The following is a 15,967-nucleotide window of genomic DNA, read 5'->3' on the forward strand; positions in this document are numbered from 1 at the left end:
TCCCAGCTCCCTTCCCCTCCCCCATTTCTGAAGAAGGGTCCTGACCCGAAACGTCAGCTTTCCTGCTCCTCTGATGCTGCCTAGCCTGCTGTGTTCCTCCAGCTCCACACTGTGTTATCTCTGACTCCAGCATCGGCAGTTCTTACTATCCCTGAAGATTCTTTAGAGGAACTCAGCAGCTTTGGCAGCATCTGAAGAGAAAGCGGCGACATTGAGTCCACTAGCCCTTCTGAAGACTAGTTCCTCCAGCAATTTGTTTTTGTTTCAGATTTTTAGTATCCTCAGTTTGGTTTATTATTAAAGTTAATAGGGGACTTGACGAGGTAGACATGGAAAGGTTGCTCCCTTTGTAGGCGCATCTAGGACCGGAGGGCATCATCTCAGAATAAGCGATCACTCCCTTAAGACACAGTTGAGGAGGGGTTACCTCCAAGGGGAGTGAATCTGTGGAGTTCTTTACGTAGGATTATTGAGGCTGGGTCATTAAATATGTTCAAGGCTGAGAGATGGACAGATCCCTGAAACAATAAGGAATCGAGATCCTTGAGAAAAGGCAGGAAAGTGGAGTTGAGGATTATTAAATTAGTCATGATCTCATCAAATGGCAAAGCAGACTTGGGCCATTTAGCCCATGCCTCATGGTAATAAGGGCCTTTGGCATTCTCTGCTCCAGAGAATATGTTGGGTAACCCAATGGAGGTTTTAAAAATTATGAAGGAGATCCTATAGGGTAGATGAAGGGCATATTCTCCCTCATGTAGGGTGTCAATCAGAGTCAAATAAAAATTTTTGTGACTGATAATTTCAGTCAAGATTTTGGATGAACCTGCTTTGTCATAGGGCAGTTAGAATGTAGAACCACATGGGGTTGTTGGTGATCAGCCACCGGCCTTTTGAAGACTTAAGTGAGGTGTGCATGGCATCAAGAATAGGAAGATGCACAATCAGCGTAAAACAAAAGTGAAAGGAAGCAGGTAGATTGGAGTAGACGTGTTTGGAGCACCAAAACTAAGTTAGGCCAAATGGCTTGTTTCTGTCCTTTGTGTCTTTCTTTCATTTGGGTTGTTCAGAGTAGCTACAGAGAAAGTAACTACAGTCAATTGTTTGAAATTTGTGCACTTTTTTAAAATGGTTCAAATGGCTTTGGGTAGAATGTGACTTTTAATTTTTAGTAGCAATGCTAAGAAAAGTGGGCAGTGGCCAGTTGGAGATTTGAGAAAAGTACCTCTGAAAAATTCATTTGATTGGATAATGTGAGCTTTGTGCTCCTGTGAATTTCACGGTTACAAAAATATAGCCTCGGAACTGGGGCTGGGCTGTGTGAATTTAAAATCTCAATTCTGTAAACACTAGCTGGGTAAAGAGCAAGTACATATACATTCAAAATGACATCGGCATTCAGTTTATTTTTGTCCCTTCCATTTTTTTTTAAAAGTAATTTCTTTGTTTAGAAATAAAATTCCTCCTGTTTCCATGAATAGCAATCCAGAAGAATGTAAGGACTTATGTCAGTTTAACGTACTGACTGCATTCACAGGATTGGAATGTATTTCCAAGAGGAGTCAGATTTAAGCATGTTCCTTTAGGAAGTGTGGATGTGTGTTAGCTTGAGCGTATGTTTGAGACATCGCTCTCAAGGTCAGGTGGCAGTTATGAATCAGGTGGGTGCCTAAACACCTGAGATGTCTTAGTCTACGGCATTTCTCAGCTCAGTTCTAGATGGTGGGTTCCAGTGCAGTACTGAGGGATGGCTGCACTGTTGGAGGTGTCTTTTGGGTTAATCCAGGGCCCTTTTTCTTTATTGTGTGCATGGATGGATGGATGCAAGGTTATATGATACCATATCATAAAAGATTTGTAGTGGGAGGTGGAATCATATCTCCAGTGTCCAGGCCAGTACTTATCACATCACAAAAAATTCTTCAATTAAAAGATTATTCTAACATTTTTCATATTGTTGTTTGAGAGAAATTGGCTGCACTATTTAGAGTCATAGTCATATAGCACAGAAACAGCCTTTTGGTCCAATTCATCCATGCTGACCAGGTATCCTAAACTGGATTAGTCCCATTTACCTGTGTTTGGCATATATCCCTCTTAAACCCTTCCTATCCATGTACCTTTCCAAGTGTCTTTTAAATATTGTAATTGTGCCAGCCACCTCCACTTCCTCTGGCAGTTCATTCCACACATGCACCACCCTCTGAAAACTCTGCCCCTCATGTCCCTTTTAAATCTTTCCCCTCTCTCTCCTTAAATCTATACCCTCTCTAGTTTTGGATTCCCCTACCTCAGGAAAAGGACCCTTGCTCTTCACCCAATCCATGCCTGTTATGATTTGATAAACCTCTATAAGGTCACCCCTCAGCCTATGCTCTGGGGTGGGGGGGTGGGTGTTAAACAATAGCCTATCCTATCTTGCCTTGTAACTCAAACCCTCCAATCTCTGCAACATCCTTGAGTCTTTCTCCCATCCTTTGCAGTTTAATAATTTCCTTCGTACAACATGGTGACCAGAATATTACACAGTATTCCAAAAGTTTGAGACATGATTTCCCATGCACAAAACTATGCTGACTATCCCTAATCTCTCAGATCCCATCTCTAAGAATTTCCTCCAACAACTTGCCTGCCACTGACCTCAATCACTGATCTGTAGTTCCCTGGCTTTTCCTTGCAGCCTTCCTTAAATAAAGGCAAACATTAGCCACCCTCCAATCCTTTGGAAACCCACATGTGACTGTAGATGATGTAGATATCTCTGCTAGGGGCCATACAATTTCTTCCCTAGCTTCCCAACATGCCTAGGGTTAGGGTTAGGATTTGGATATTTTATCAAATTACAGTGGTGACTACACTTCAGAAGTAATTTAACTGTCAAGCTGTTTGTTTGTGATGTCCTGAGATATTTGTGAAAGGTGCTTGCATTAATATTTACTCCACAATGATTCACAGTTTTGATGAAATTTAGGCTGTCATGAGCAACATGCTAAGACAGACCAGATTGATGGATGACTGGATATTCTGTAAGCCCCAAATGTTTGAACGAGATTTCTTAGCTGATATGCTCATGGGACGTGAGTGTCACTGGCTGGTCTGGCACTTCGTGAGTGTCCCTAGTTGCCCTTGAAAAGGTGATGATCAACTGGGTTTTTGAACCAATGGAGTCCGTTGGGTGCAGGTTGACCCACAATGCCCTTGGGGAGAGAATCTCAGGAATTTGACCTAGCAACAATGAAGGCATGGTGATACATTTCCAAGTCAAGATTGTGTGCACCTTGGAGGGACCTTGCAGGTGGTGGTGTTCCTATGTGTCTGCAGCCCTTGTCCTTCTAGATAGTACTGGGTCTAGGTTTGAAAGATGTCTCTAAGGACCCTTGGTGAATTTCTTGTAGATGGTACGCATTGGTCAAGGGAGGGAATTTTATGGAGATAGTAGGAACTGCCAATGCTGGAGAATCTGAGACAACAAGGTGTAGAGCTAGATGAACACAGCAGGCTGAGCAAGAAAGCTGACATTTTGGGTCTAGACCCTCTTTCAGAAAAAAATCTGAAGGGTCTAGGCCTGAAACGTCAGCTTTCCTGCTCCTCTGATGCTGCTTGGCCTGCTGTCCAGCTCTACACCTTGTTGTGTCAGGGAATTTTATGGCTGTAGTTCTAATTGAAGGTTTTGGAGTAGATCTGTAGCTTGGGTTGTGGGTGTTGAGGTTGGTTGGCTCGCCGAGCTGTTTTGTTCCTCAGATGTTTCGTTACCGTGCTGGGTAACATCCTCGGTGCAGCCTCTGATGAAGCGTCGGTTTGTTTTCCCGCCTGGTTTTTAAACTCTGGGGTCCGTTGCGATGGATTGCCTCACTTCCGGGTTTCCTCCATAGTGGAATGTATATGGGGTCGAGTTCAATGTGTTTATTAATAGCCTGCTTCGTGGAGTGCCATGCTTCCAGGAATTCTCGTGCTTGTCTCTGCCTAGCCTGTCCCAGGATCTTGATGTTGTCCCAGTCGAAGTCGTGGTTCTCCTTGTCCATGTGGATTGAGATGAGTGAGTATTGGTCGTGTCTTTTTGTAGCCAGTTGGTGTTCATGTACTCTTGTTGTTAGTTTCCTTCCTGTTTGTCCGATGTAGTGTTTCTCGCAGTCTCTGCAGGGGACCTTGTAGGTGACATTGGTCCTGTCCATGGTGGGGAGTGGGTCTTTAGTTTGGGTGAGCACTTGTCGTAGGGTTGATGTGGGTTTGTGTGCCACTCTGATGCCCAGCAGTCGTAGAAGTCTTGTGGTGAGTTCTGACGTGTACCTGATGTAGGGTAGTGTGATGAATGTGTGGGGGCGTGTAGAATTTTTCTGATGCTGTTCCTGTAGGCATCTCCTGACCCAGTTCTTTGGATATCCATTATCCTTGAACACTTGGAAGAGGTATTCCTCCTCCTCTCGGCGTAGTTCCATGTTGCTGCAGTGTGTTGTTGCCCTTTTAAATAGTGTTCGCATGCAGCTTCATTTGTGTGTGCTGGGATGGTTACTGTTGAAGTTCAATACCTGGTCTATGTATGTGGCTTTTCGGTGTACTTTCGTTTGCAGTTCCCCATTTGTCTTGCACTCTACCACGACGTCCAGGAATGGGAGTTTTGTTCTTCTCCTCCTCTCTGGTGAATTTTATTCCAGTGAGGGTGGTGTTTGAGTTTGTGTCTCTCTTCTAATTTGGTCCGTTTAATGATGACAAAGGTGTCGTCTATGTAGCGTATCCACAGTTTTGGTTGGATTTGCAGAAGGGCAGTCCTTTCCAGTCTTTGCATCACTGCTTCTGCTATGAGTCCGAAGATAGGCGATCCCATGGGTGTCCCGTTGATTTGCTCGTATGTTTGGCCGTTGAAGGTGAAGTGGGTGGTCAGGCATAGGTCCAGTAGTTTAAGCGTATTGTCCTTGGAGATGGTTTCACTGGGTTCTTGTTCAAGTAGTGTTGTCATTGTTTCCCTTGCTAGTGGTATGTCTATTGACGTGAATAAGGCGCTGACGTCAAACGATATCATGGCCGCTTTGACCTCTATCTTTGTCTTTGATGGAGTTGAGGAATTTTTGGGCTGAGTGGATGGAGTGGGGTGATTTGTTGACTCTGTGCTCGAGTCGTCTTTGTAGTTCTCTGGCTAATTTGTGCGATGGAGTGCCTGGTAGGGAGACTATGGGTCTGAGGGGGACTTCCGGCTTGTGCACTTTAGGGAGGCCGTAGAATCAGGGTGTGTTGTTTCCTTCGGGTTTCATTCTTAAGAAGTCTGCTTTGTTGATCTGTCCTGTTTGAGTCTTTGTAGCGTGTTTAGGATTTTGTTGCCTAGTTGTGGTGTCGGGTCAGTTTGTACCGGTCGGTAGGTGTTCTCGTCGGCAAGCAGTGCTTGTGCTTTGGAGATGTAGTCCTTTTTATTCATTATCACTGTCGTGTGCCCTTTGACTGCAGGTAGTATAGTGATGTTCTTGTCCTTCTTTAATCTGTCCAGGGCTTGTCTTTCCCGTGTGTTGAGTTCCCTCTTTCCGGTTAGTGTCGGGATTACTGTCCGCCCTCAAACCCAAAGACCATGATCTGATGAAGGGTCTAGGCCCGAAACGTCAGCCTTCCTGCTCTGATGCTGCTTGGCCTGCTGTGTTCATCCAGTTCTACACCTTGTTATCTCAGATTTTCCAGCATCTGCAGTTCCTATTATCTCTGTTCGCTGTACTGAAACAGTTTTTCTTTGGATCTGGGAAAAGAGATGTTGAAGTTCATAGTCATTTCATTATCTCTGGATATACCAAGGTGCTTTATAACGAACAAAGCACCAGTATAATGTAGGAAACAGTAAGGTGAACACACCTCCACAAACAGCAATATGCTAATAAGCAGATAACAACTTGCCTTTTTGATGGTTAAGGGATTAATGTTGGCCAGGATACCAGACAGAACTCTCCCCACTCTCACTATATTCCCCAGAGCTGGGCTTGGCACCTGGATGACCTAAAGGATGAACCCTTTTGGGCAGATGGCCCTCCTCTATCACACTGGAGGGTTCGGTTAAATATTGCTCTTGGGGCCTTTGATTTTCTTCATTTGACAACATTCTGACTTGGGAGGTCAGAAATTCCACCAACTGAGTCACAAATTGACATCTTTCAGGCTGGGTAACCAGAACTGAATTGAATTGAACCCTCCTCCATTAATGTGTGTGTGCACACCACAAGGATCAGTACTGGGTGCATTGCTTTTTCTTTATCACTTATAGAAGTGATTTTGGATGTGAATATAGGAGGTATGGTTAGCAAGTCTGCCGATGATACCAAGATTAGTGTCGTAGAAGATAAGGAAGGTTATCGTGGGTACAACAGGATCTTGATCAGATGGGCCATTGGGCTGAGGAGTGGCAGATGGGGTTTAATTTAGATAACTTGAGGTGTTGCAATTTGGAAAGGCAAATCAGGACAGGACTTATACACTGGATGGTAAGGTCCTGGGAGTGTTGCCAAGCAAAGGGACCTCGGGGTGCCGGTTCGTAGTTCCTTAAAAGTGGAGTTGCAGTTGGACAGGGTTGTGAAGAGAGTGCTTGGTGTGCTTGCTTTCATTGGTCAGTGCATTGAGTATAGGAATTGAGTTTGTCATGTTGCAGTTGTACAAGACATTGGTGACACCACTTTTAGAATATGGTGTATGATTCTGGTCACCCTTCTATAGGAAAGATGTTAAACTTGAGATGGTGCAGAAAAGATTTTCAAGGATGTTGCCAGGGTTGGAGCTATAGCGAGAGGCTGAATAGGCTGGGGCTCTTTTCCCTAGAGCATTGGAGTCTGAGGGGTGAACTTGTAGAGGTTTATAAAATCATAAAGGGCATAGATATGGTGAATATCCAAGGTCTTTTTCTCAGGGCAGAGGAGCCCAAAACTAAAGGGCATAGTTTAAGGTGAGAGAGGAATGATTTTAAAAAGGACCTGAGGGCTAACTCTTTTTTTCACACAGGCTGGTGTGTTTATGAAATTGAACTGCCAGAGGAAGTGGTGGTGGCTCATACAATTATAGCATTTAAAAGGCATTTGGCTGGGTATATGAATAGGAAGGGTTTCGAGGGGGATGGGCCTAATGCTGGCAAATGGGACTAGGTCAGATTGAGATGTCTGGTTGGTGCAGATGAGTTGGACCAAAGAGTCTGTATCCATGCTGTACGACTCTAGGTAATTGCATAGCATTGTTGTTGGAAAAGTCAATGAGGAGCTCTAGATGGCTCCTGTTGTCTGTGACGCTCCCACTGGATGAATGTAGCACATGAAAGAACCCAAAGAGCATTACAGATGAATAAGATGGAGGAAACAAAATGGATCATTCTCTGTTTTATGCTGGTTCGGTGTTAACGCTGTACCCGCTTTGGCGATGTACCAAATCACAGCCAATGGCATTATTCTATTTTGGTTTTCTCTTGTTTTGAAGTACTTTTCTGAGCTGTAGTGCAATTGTTAAATCATTAGCTGTCTGCCAATTATCCAACCATTGGCTAAATTTGGATGAAAAGATGATGAGTTGCCAAACAGGCAATTGAGGCTAGTCTAGTTTGGGAACATGGTCAGCATGAACTAGTTGGACTGAAGGGTCTTTTTTTCCTGCTGTGTGACTCTGACTGGTGTACCAGCCTAACTTACTGAAGCTAGCAGTTTAATGTTAGTGATACATGTATGAGGTTTCTGCTTTGGGAGCTAGTCCTTTTTTAAGTAGCCTCCTGATTTTAGGATAAAGGGATATGATATTTGACCCCCATCTCGGATAGAAGCTACTGGGGGTCGTCACTACCTTATTTCAACGTGCATGATATCACTAGCCATTTGAATTTAGTGCTTTTACTTCTGTCATCCTCCTGTAATCTTTCTTTTAAGTTCTTTTACCTTTTTTAATCCCCAAGATTTTTTTTAAAAAGTACACGTTTACACCAGATTCATTAAGCTAAGTTTGAGTTTGTGAATTTATAGTGATTTTTTTCTTTTTGAAAATGTGAAGTCCAATTACATTATTGATTTTTAAATAATTTAAATGTTGGCCAATCTTCTCTTAACTTTCTCTACATCATCTTGTGAAAATTGTTATTCTAGGAATGAGCATTTCATTTAAACATCTGGGGAGAGACAGATCACACTGCCTTGCCATAACACCTGGAAATGGAAGGGAGTGTGAGGAATGAGAGAACCCAAGAGACAGGCCCCAGCAGAACTACTGATAGATGACAAATCCTGAAGTTAGATAAGATAAAAGATGTTCATGAATTGGGGCCACTATTATCCCTTTGAAAAAGCCTCATGTTTTGCTCGTTTTTAAGTAACGAGGGTTTTGAGTTTGCAAAATCTGGTGCCCACTGTCTCCCATAAGCTCTTCAGATAATTGCAGTTAGATCTTACTCCTGCTATGGAAAATCTCTAAGGCACTTTGGGATTATTTTTCCTACGATACAAAGGGCACTGTGCAAGTATTGGCAGTTGTAACCTCCATGTTGTCAGCCAAGCCAGGTTCTCAGTATGGCAGTAATATAAAAGAGAAATGCTGGGGATCTGAACTAAACAGCAGTTCAATGGACTTCAAATGTTCACTGTTTCTGTCTCCACAGATTCTACCTGACCTGCTGAGTTTCTCCAGCACTGTTTTGTTCTCTCCATAACAATGCCTTGCAGAAATAGTGGAATGTATCTTGACCCCAAACACCAGTCTTTGCTTTAAGCCAGCATTTTCAGACGACTAGTCTAACTGCTTCAATATCTGACAAAAGTGTAAAGTTATCGAGTACACGTTTTGAATGATGCAAAGTCAACTGCATCATCTGATCCACGTGACAACTTGCTTAAACCCCAAGCAACTGCAAAGTTTTTAAGTTCTTTTATATCCCCATCATCAGCCAACCACAAGGTAACAGGCACAACCAGTATCAATTCTTTTAAGGTGAATTTGGTTTGACACCTTGGAATGCTCAATTTTAACAGCCCTCACTTTTACTGGAATAAAGATTGGTCTTGTAGCAATTGCTGGGTCTAAAGGGTTTTTTCATTTGAAAGTTGTTTGACACAGAATTTGGAAATAATAGTGAGGGTCAAATTGGTCTGGATCAGCAGCACATGTTTTATTTCCTTGGCACAGCAGAAAACCAGCTGATTTGATCATTCTTGTCTTCTATTGACTTAAAATATTGCCAAGAGATTTAATTTCAAACCAAGTAATAGTGGCAATGCAATTTAGAAATGAGTCTCCAAAGACTGCCTTTGTGAATGTTGGCAGCAAGATCAAGATCTGATGGGGAAAAACTAGCTGTCGGTTTTGTTACAATACCATTTCACACTATTGGTATGGCCTACCTTCACCCCCAAGATTATCTTAAGTGATGTATTATTGGCACTGCATTTAATGCAATGGTTTATGCAGGCAGAGAAGTGATATGATGCATGAATGCCAGATGGAGTCAACCTACATTAGAATGAGAAAGAAATACCAAATTACACAGTGATATGAAGTAATGGTTTGGAAAGGGGTAACAGTGTGGAGCTGGAGGAGCACAGCAGGCCAGACAGCATCAGAGGAGCAGGAAAGTTGACATTTCAGGTCGAGACTTTTCAGAAATCATTTTCTGAAGAAGTGTCCTGACCCGCAACACCAACTTTCCTGCTCCTCTGATGCTGTGTACCTCCAGCTCCACACTTATCTCTGACTCCAGCATCAGCAGTTCTTGCTATCTCCTTGGAAAGAGGTAATGTTGCATTAGCCCCAAATTTTGACATGTTGCCTTACATCTTCAGCCCTTTCATTGATTGCAGTTCATTTTGATCACAGTCCTAGCCCGACGGCACATGTAAATCAGAAAATTCTAGCACGCTTGAACTGTCTGTTCCGCTACAATTTCTTGATTTTTTTTTTAAACTTTAGTCTTACTGTAAGCAAGCTAGCTTTTCTAATGCAAAGTGGGTGAAGTAGATTGCAGCAGATTTAGTGTCACGCTGTAGTTGTTGTTGAAAACGAATGACTTGAAGCGGCCACGCTGAAACTGGATCCTGTATGAGAGGTAATTTTAACCAAACCACCTGTTCGGAAGCAACAGTATCAGGGCATTTGTTTGTATTTGCCATTGAGTTCAATGGAAAGTAACATCATTGTCAGAAATAATTGATGCAGCCCAGCAAAGGACAAATCAGCGGAAAAATGGAAGATGAATGTCATAAAGATTAATATCTTTACATACATTGTAATGAACATTGCTCTTTGTTCAGACTCTAACACCCAGTAGAGGATTTTGACCCTTCAGCTTTAGAGCAAAATGAGAGCTAATAAAATATAAACTCTGGATGTGGCTCCAATATTGATCATTTGAGTTCATCAATCAATTTTGAAGAATATTTCACATTTGTGACCAGAGGCTAAATTTATTGCAGGCACAGTGTGTCTTTCAGTGCTTTGTTACACATTTGAAAAAAAGTGTGGAAAGTATTTTCTCAACCTTTTTTTTTGTTGTGCAGCATCTGTTTTATGAACAAGTGTACAAGTTGACTGTTGTCATAATAGTCCCACAAATCATGAAAGAACACGTTATTTGGGTCTGAGAACAGTAATTCTGAGGAATGATATAAGCACCATCCACTGTAATGTCATATGGACCTGAAGGCAAAGCAGCTTTAGACAGTGAGACCCAGCATGTGGTCCTCTTCAAAGTTTCTATATGTTGCATCAAGATGGTAGACATGTACAAAAACAAAGCTGCTGGAAAAGCTCAGCAGGTCTGGCAGCATCTGTGAAGGAGAAAACAGTTAACGTTTCGGGTCCGGTGACCCTTCCTCAACTCCCATCTAACTAGACGTGTAGACATGTCTAGGTAGACATGTAACTAGCTGGAATCATGCAAACTACTATATGTTGAGTACGAGAGGGTTTTCTAGTTAGACTAGAACTTGGCTTTCCTCTGTCACACTGGACCAATTAAGTCCTCTGGTTTCCTAGAAGTAAACAGTAATAGCAGCAATGGTCGTGAGCAGGAGCTCAATACATTATAGTGAGTGCCGGGTGAGCCTGTACCTGTGCACCAGACTGAGTAAGCTGCTTGTTCTTTTGTGATGTTGGTTGAAGATCTATAAAGCTTAGTGAATCTCCTAAATTCCCACAGACTTTCTGTTGCCAAGAATTTCTTAGGCAAATCGACACAGCAACATCTATAGGCTGTTTATCATCCTTGCTTGGAAATCTAGTTCTGAAGAAGGGTCACTAGACTTGAAATGTTACCTCGCTGAATGAATGTTTTTAAGGCAAGGCTAGATAAATTTTTGAACAGTAAAGGAATTAAGGGTTATGGTGAGTGGGCGGGTAAGTGGAGCTGAGTCTCAAAGATCAGCCATGATCTTATTAAATGGCGGGGCAGGCTCGAGGGGCCAGATGGCCTACTCCTAGTTCTTATGTTCTTATAACGTTAACTCTGTTCTCTGTACACATGCTGCCAAACCTGCTGAGTTTCTCCAGTAATCTTTTGTTTTTGGTTCTGACTTCTGAGCATCTGCAGTTCTTTAGATTTTGTCTTTCAGGAATCTCCCCACCCCTGTGCCCCGAGTTGCTGGGTGAAAAACATTGGAGCTTTCTTCCTTAACTGCATTTTATCACCCGATATACAGCAGTACAAGAACTAGTCACCACCGTTTCATCAAGGCTTAGGTGTTAAATGTCAGCCTTCTATCATCCCAAGAATGAATTTTTAAAGAAAAAGACACCATAATTTCCATGCTTTTCTTTGACTGATTCCTGGGATCTTTTGCTATCCATTTGAAATGAGGAAAATGGCCCATTAAACAAACAGTATGTTCAACAGCACACCTCATATTCTCAGTGCAGTGAATGTCAGGTTCGTCTTGGAGCTCGAATCCTGGCCTGGGACTTGAATCTACAACCTGATTGAGGGGAAAAGTGCCAAAATGTTTGAACTGGACACTTTCAAATAAAGTATTTTTACTATTGTTTAAATAAAAACACTTCCAGTTAGTTTGATATTTTCCAGGAATAAAAGTTTTGAGCAGTTATTTATAAATATCATTTTTTATTCTTTCATGTAATTCAGTCTGTCTGAATATTATATGGTGGAATATTTAGTTACTTGGAGCTATAACTTCCCGAAGAGCTGGTCAGGCCAACACTTTATTTTAACAACGTTCTAATTGTTGCACACTGCTTTGTCTGTAGTGTTTTTTTGTGTTTTTATTTTGTCACCCCTTTCATCCATGCTGTCTCCCTGCCCCTATATTCCCATTCTTTCTGGTCAGTTAGCTACAGAAAATCTGTTTATTTTTCATTTTCTTCATCACTCCAGCTGGTTTTCTCAAGTGACTGAAATAGCCTGCAGGAAGTTGGTGATGATTCGTTATAATGAGATCCAAGCTTTTGTGGCAATCTGCATGTCTCATTTAGATTATATTTTTAATGTGTTCATTGGTTATTACAGCGAAGTTTCCTATGGGATTTGTTGCAACCCTTATTTAAGGCATAGTAAAATGTTTTAATCACTTGAGCTGAAGTTTTATTATTTCATGAATGGCCCTAAGCTTTATTGTAGTGACTGCAGATACTCTCCAAAGGTCATGGATATGTAAATGTTCTCAGGGAAGGGTTCATCATGATTTTTTTTTGAGATGAGTCTTTGTATAGAACAGTCAGAAGTTCATCCTGTTCTCAGTTCAAAATATCTTCCCACAAAATAAATGAAGGCTAAAGGTCATGTAAATCTTCTGATCTTCAAGTGCAAGAGACTAATGACGCCCGACTGGTTGACGTCCTCAAAAGCTTTGCTGAACTCCTGTTCAGAAAACATTTGTTGTGATGATTGTGTGTTGAGGGTCACCTTGGCATGGTAAGTGTGGGAGAAGGGAGAGATGATGGTGTTTCTTTCAAATGTTGTTTACAAACATTATTGCCAATTTGGTGTGCTCATGTCACTGCTTGTGCACGTTATCTGTCAGAATTTCTGTTTTTGCACAAACTAGCCCCTGAGCAAGTGAAGTTTTCAGATCTGAGATGAATGAGTGCATATTAATACTCTGGTAACCTAACAATGGATTTTAATGAACTAAATCTGCATTTGTGCACATTAAGAGAAATTGATTACTACCTACATTTTATAGTTGAGCGCATAAAGGATTTTTGAGTAATATTTGCACTTTTTCCTTTAATCCATAATTCCAAAGGAATAGATTGTTCAAACCGTGCTCCATTCAGTGAGATCATGACTGATCTCCTGCCCAGAAAGCTCACTGTTAGCTGATGCTTTGGAACTTCCCCTCTCAATTTTTATATAGTGGCCTCGACCTTTATCATCCATTTGCCCATAGTGACGATCTGAAAAATGGCCTTGAGGGAACAGACTGTCTTGGCATTTAAAGACTCCAACTCCATGCTCCAGACTCAAAACACATGTCAACAAGTCCCAGTTCATTGCTTCACCTCTGGAGGCATCTTGGATTTAAATGGAATGTGTATAATAGCTGCCAGAGAGTTGTTGTATACAAAGTCCCTCTCTGCTGAGTTAGAGGTCACCAGCCAGTACACACTGTGCCACTGAATTCCTGAAACATCCTTTTTAAATGTAAAAATGTACATTGTTATTTCTAGTTTCATTTCATCAGCCTTTGCACATACATTACGTAATCTAAAAATGTGCAGGCCTTGATCTTGTACCGACTTGGTTCCTGACAAGGTGAGACCCACAACAGGGATGCAGTGACCAAGTGAAGTCCTCTAACTGTCAGTACTTGACTTTGGTCATCTTCAATTGCTTTGTTTTCTTCAGTTTCAAGCTTATCCAACGAGCTGTCTAGCAGTTAGGATGGAAGCAATCAGGATCCAGTACATCTCCACATTCATAGACCAATAGGTCAGCCACAACAGCTCCCACTTTAGAATGGTCATTGATTATTTTACGCTGACTGCCATATTCTCTATCAGATTTGTTACAGCTCAGATAGAGACCATTTGGCCCATTGTGCCTGCACCTGCTCTTCAAATTCGTGTCACTACCTTGTGCTGATTCCGTTTTCTCTATACCCTTGTATGCTATTTACATCCAGATAAGCATTCAATGCGCTTACAAATTCCTCCATTCAACCTGTTGCCACTGCGTTTTCCAAGCAGTGCATTCCACACAATATATATTCAGTTTGGAAAACCCTTTCCCTCACTTCACGCTTGCTACTTTTGCATAAAACTTTAAATCTGTGCCATCAGCAGTTCCTACTATCTTTAAATCTGTGCCGCCTTGTTATTCCTTTTGAGTGGGAATAGTTTGTCCCTATCTACTCTATCACTCTAGTCATGACTTTGACTTTGAAAACCCCTATCCAATCTCCTCCGTCTTATGCCCGAGGGGAATATCCCAACTTCTTCAATCAACCTCTTAACTGAAGCTTTTTGTTCCTGGAACCATTTCTGGAAACTGTTTCTGCACTTTTCTCCAATGTGTTCACATCTTTCCTATAATTGCCCATACTGTACACTGTTCTCTAGTTGAGGTCTAACCAGTGTTGATACTCTACTGGAGCAGTGGGGTGCATGCACCCATCTGTACTTCACATCTGAAAATGGGATATATGGCTATTGGGAAGAAGTGGAGGTGATACCAGGATAAGATCAGCTGTGATGATGTTAAATGGTGCCAGAGCACCCGAAGGAAACCCATGCAGACATTGGGGGAGGGGAGGGTGTGGTATGGTATGGAAAGAATGTGCAAACTTGTCACAGTCACCCGAGGCTGGAACCAAACCCGGGTCCCTGGTGCTGAGAGATAGCAGCACTAACCAATGATCTACCATGCCACCCCTGTGAAATTTCACTATCTGGTGTAGGTTCAAATCTTATGTCCCCAAATTACTGACTGGATTCTGCATTACTAGCCCAATGATGTTACCACTATGCCATGCAAAACTTGTTCTCTTCTTAAATATTTCCCCACCCTAGTACATTATTCTAAATCACTGATGTATCCTTACATAATGCAAAGCCTCATCATTTCTCCCGTTCTAATGCTCCAGCTACAGACTGAGTATCTGTCTAGGCGCTTACGCTGATGCTAATGTCTTTCTTAAATATTTTTCTCCTCTTCCAGCTGATTAGTATCTCTCAACATAATCATCTTGAAATTTAAGTCTATCTCTCAGGTCTTATTTCTATTACCCGATCTCTCTGGGTTCAGCTTGATGGATCAGTGGCTTCACGTACTGATAATAGGCCCCCTTTCCCTGGAACTCTTCTGAGCAAATGAGCAGCGTCAATATAAGGTTCAGAATATTTCTTCAAAGCCTTCAAAATCTCTGCAGTCTGGATTTTCTGCTCCTCCGTGAGGTTGGGGCTACACTACAGCTTGTACCACTTTCTCCAGCTACTGTAGTATATCACTGAGTCTACAGTGCTCTAAATTTCTCTTTTAATGTAACTGTAGCAATTTCATCGTTCTGCCACTGAGTTGGTGAGAGGAGAGATCAATTCCAGTTCACATCAGCAGGGAGTGAGAATGCATTATTATTTTGACATCATCAATAATTCCAAGTCGTAAACTTTTTAAAAACATCCCCTTACTGTTTCTTTCAGTAGCTGCCTCTCCTGCGGCTGAAGATGCGCACGTTTTCAGCTGTGCAATGTTCTCTCAAAGCTGTGTGCACATAGCTGCTGAGTGTCTGTGTGATTAGTGTGTTATTACCCTTTGCAACATTGTGCCTGATTCTAGATGTTGCTGCTGTGCCCATACCTTGGAGATCCACACAGAAGGAAAATAATCAGCAGGAACACTGTCCCTGATGCCACGTTTGAAGTGATATGTGCCACAGTCTGCCCACAGGTCCTCCCAGAAAGGAAAAAAACTGTAAAACTTACAAATGGCACATACTGATCTGACTCTCTTCCATACCTCCACATGGAGCTCCTGCACAATTAGGGAAGACACGGTGGCTCAGTGGTTAGCACTGCTGCCTTACAGCACCAG

The 15,967-nt window shown here is 42.1% G+C and overlaps 1 protein-coding gene across 7 annotated transcripts in view; it reads left to right on the forward strand.

The window, feature by feature from the left end:
* Positions 1-15,967, forward strand: part of ano1a (anoctamin 1, calcium activated chloride channel a) — a 159,881-nt gene that overhangs the window by 103,223 nt on the left and 40,691 nt on the right. The gene's annotated exons all lie outside the window — the stretch shown is intronic.

This window comes from Rhincodon typus, chromosome 17 (assembly GCF_021869965.1).
Source record: "Rhincodon typus isolate 14 chromosome 17, sRhiTyp1.1, whole genome shotgun sequence".
NCBI classification, from domain to species: Eukaryota; Metazoa; Chordata; class Chondrichthyes; order Orectolobiformes; family Rhincodontidae; genus Rhincodon; species Rhincodon typus.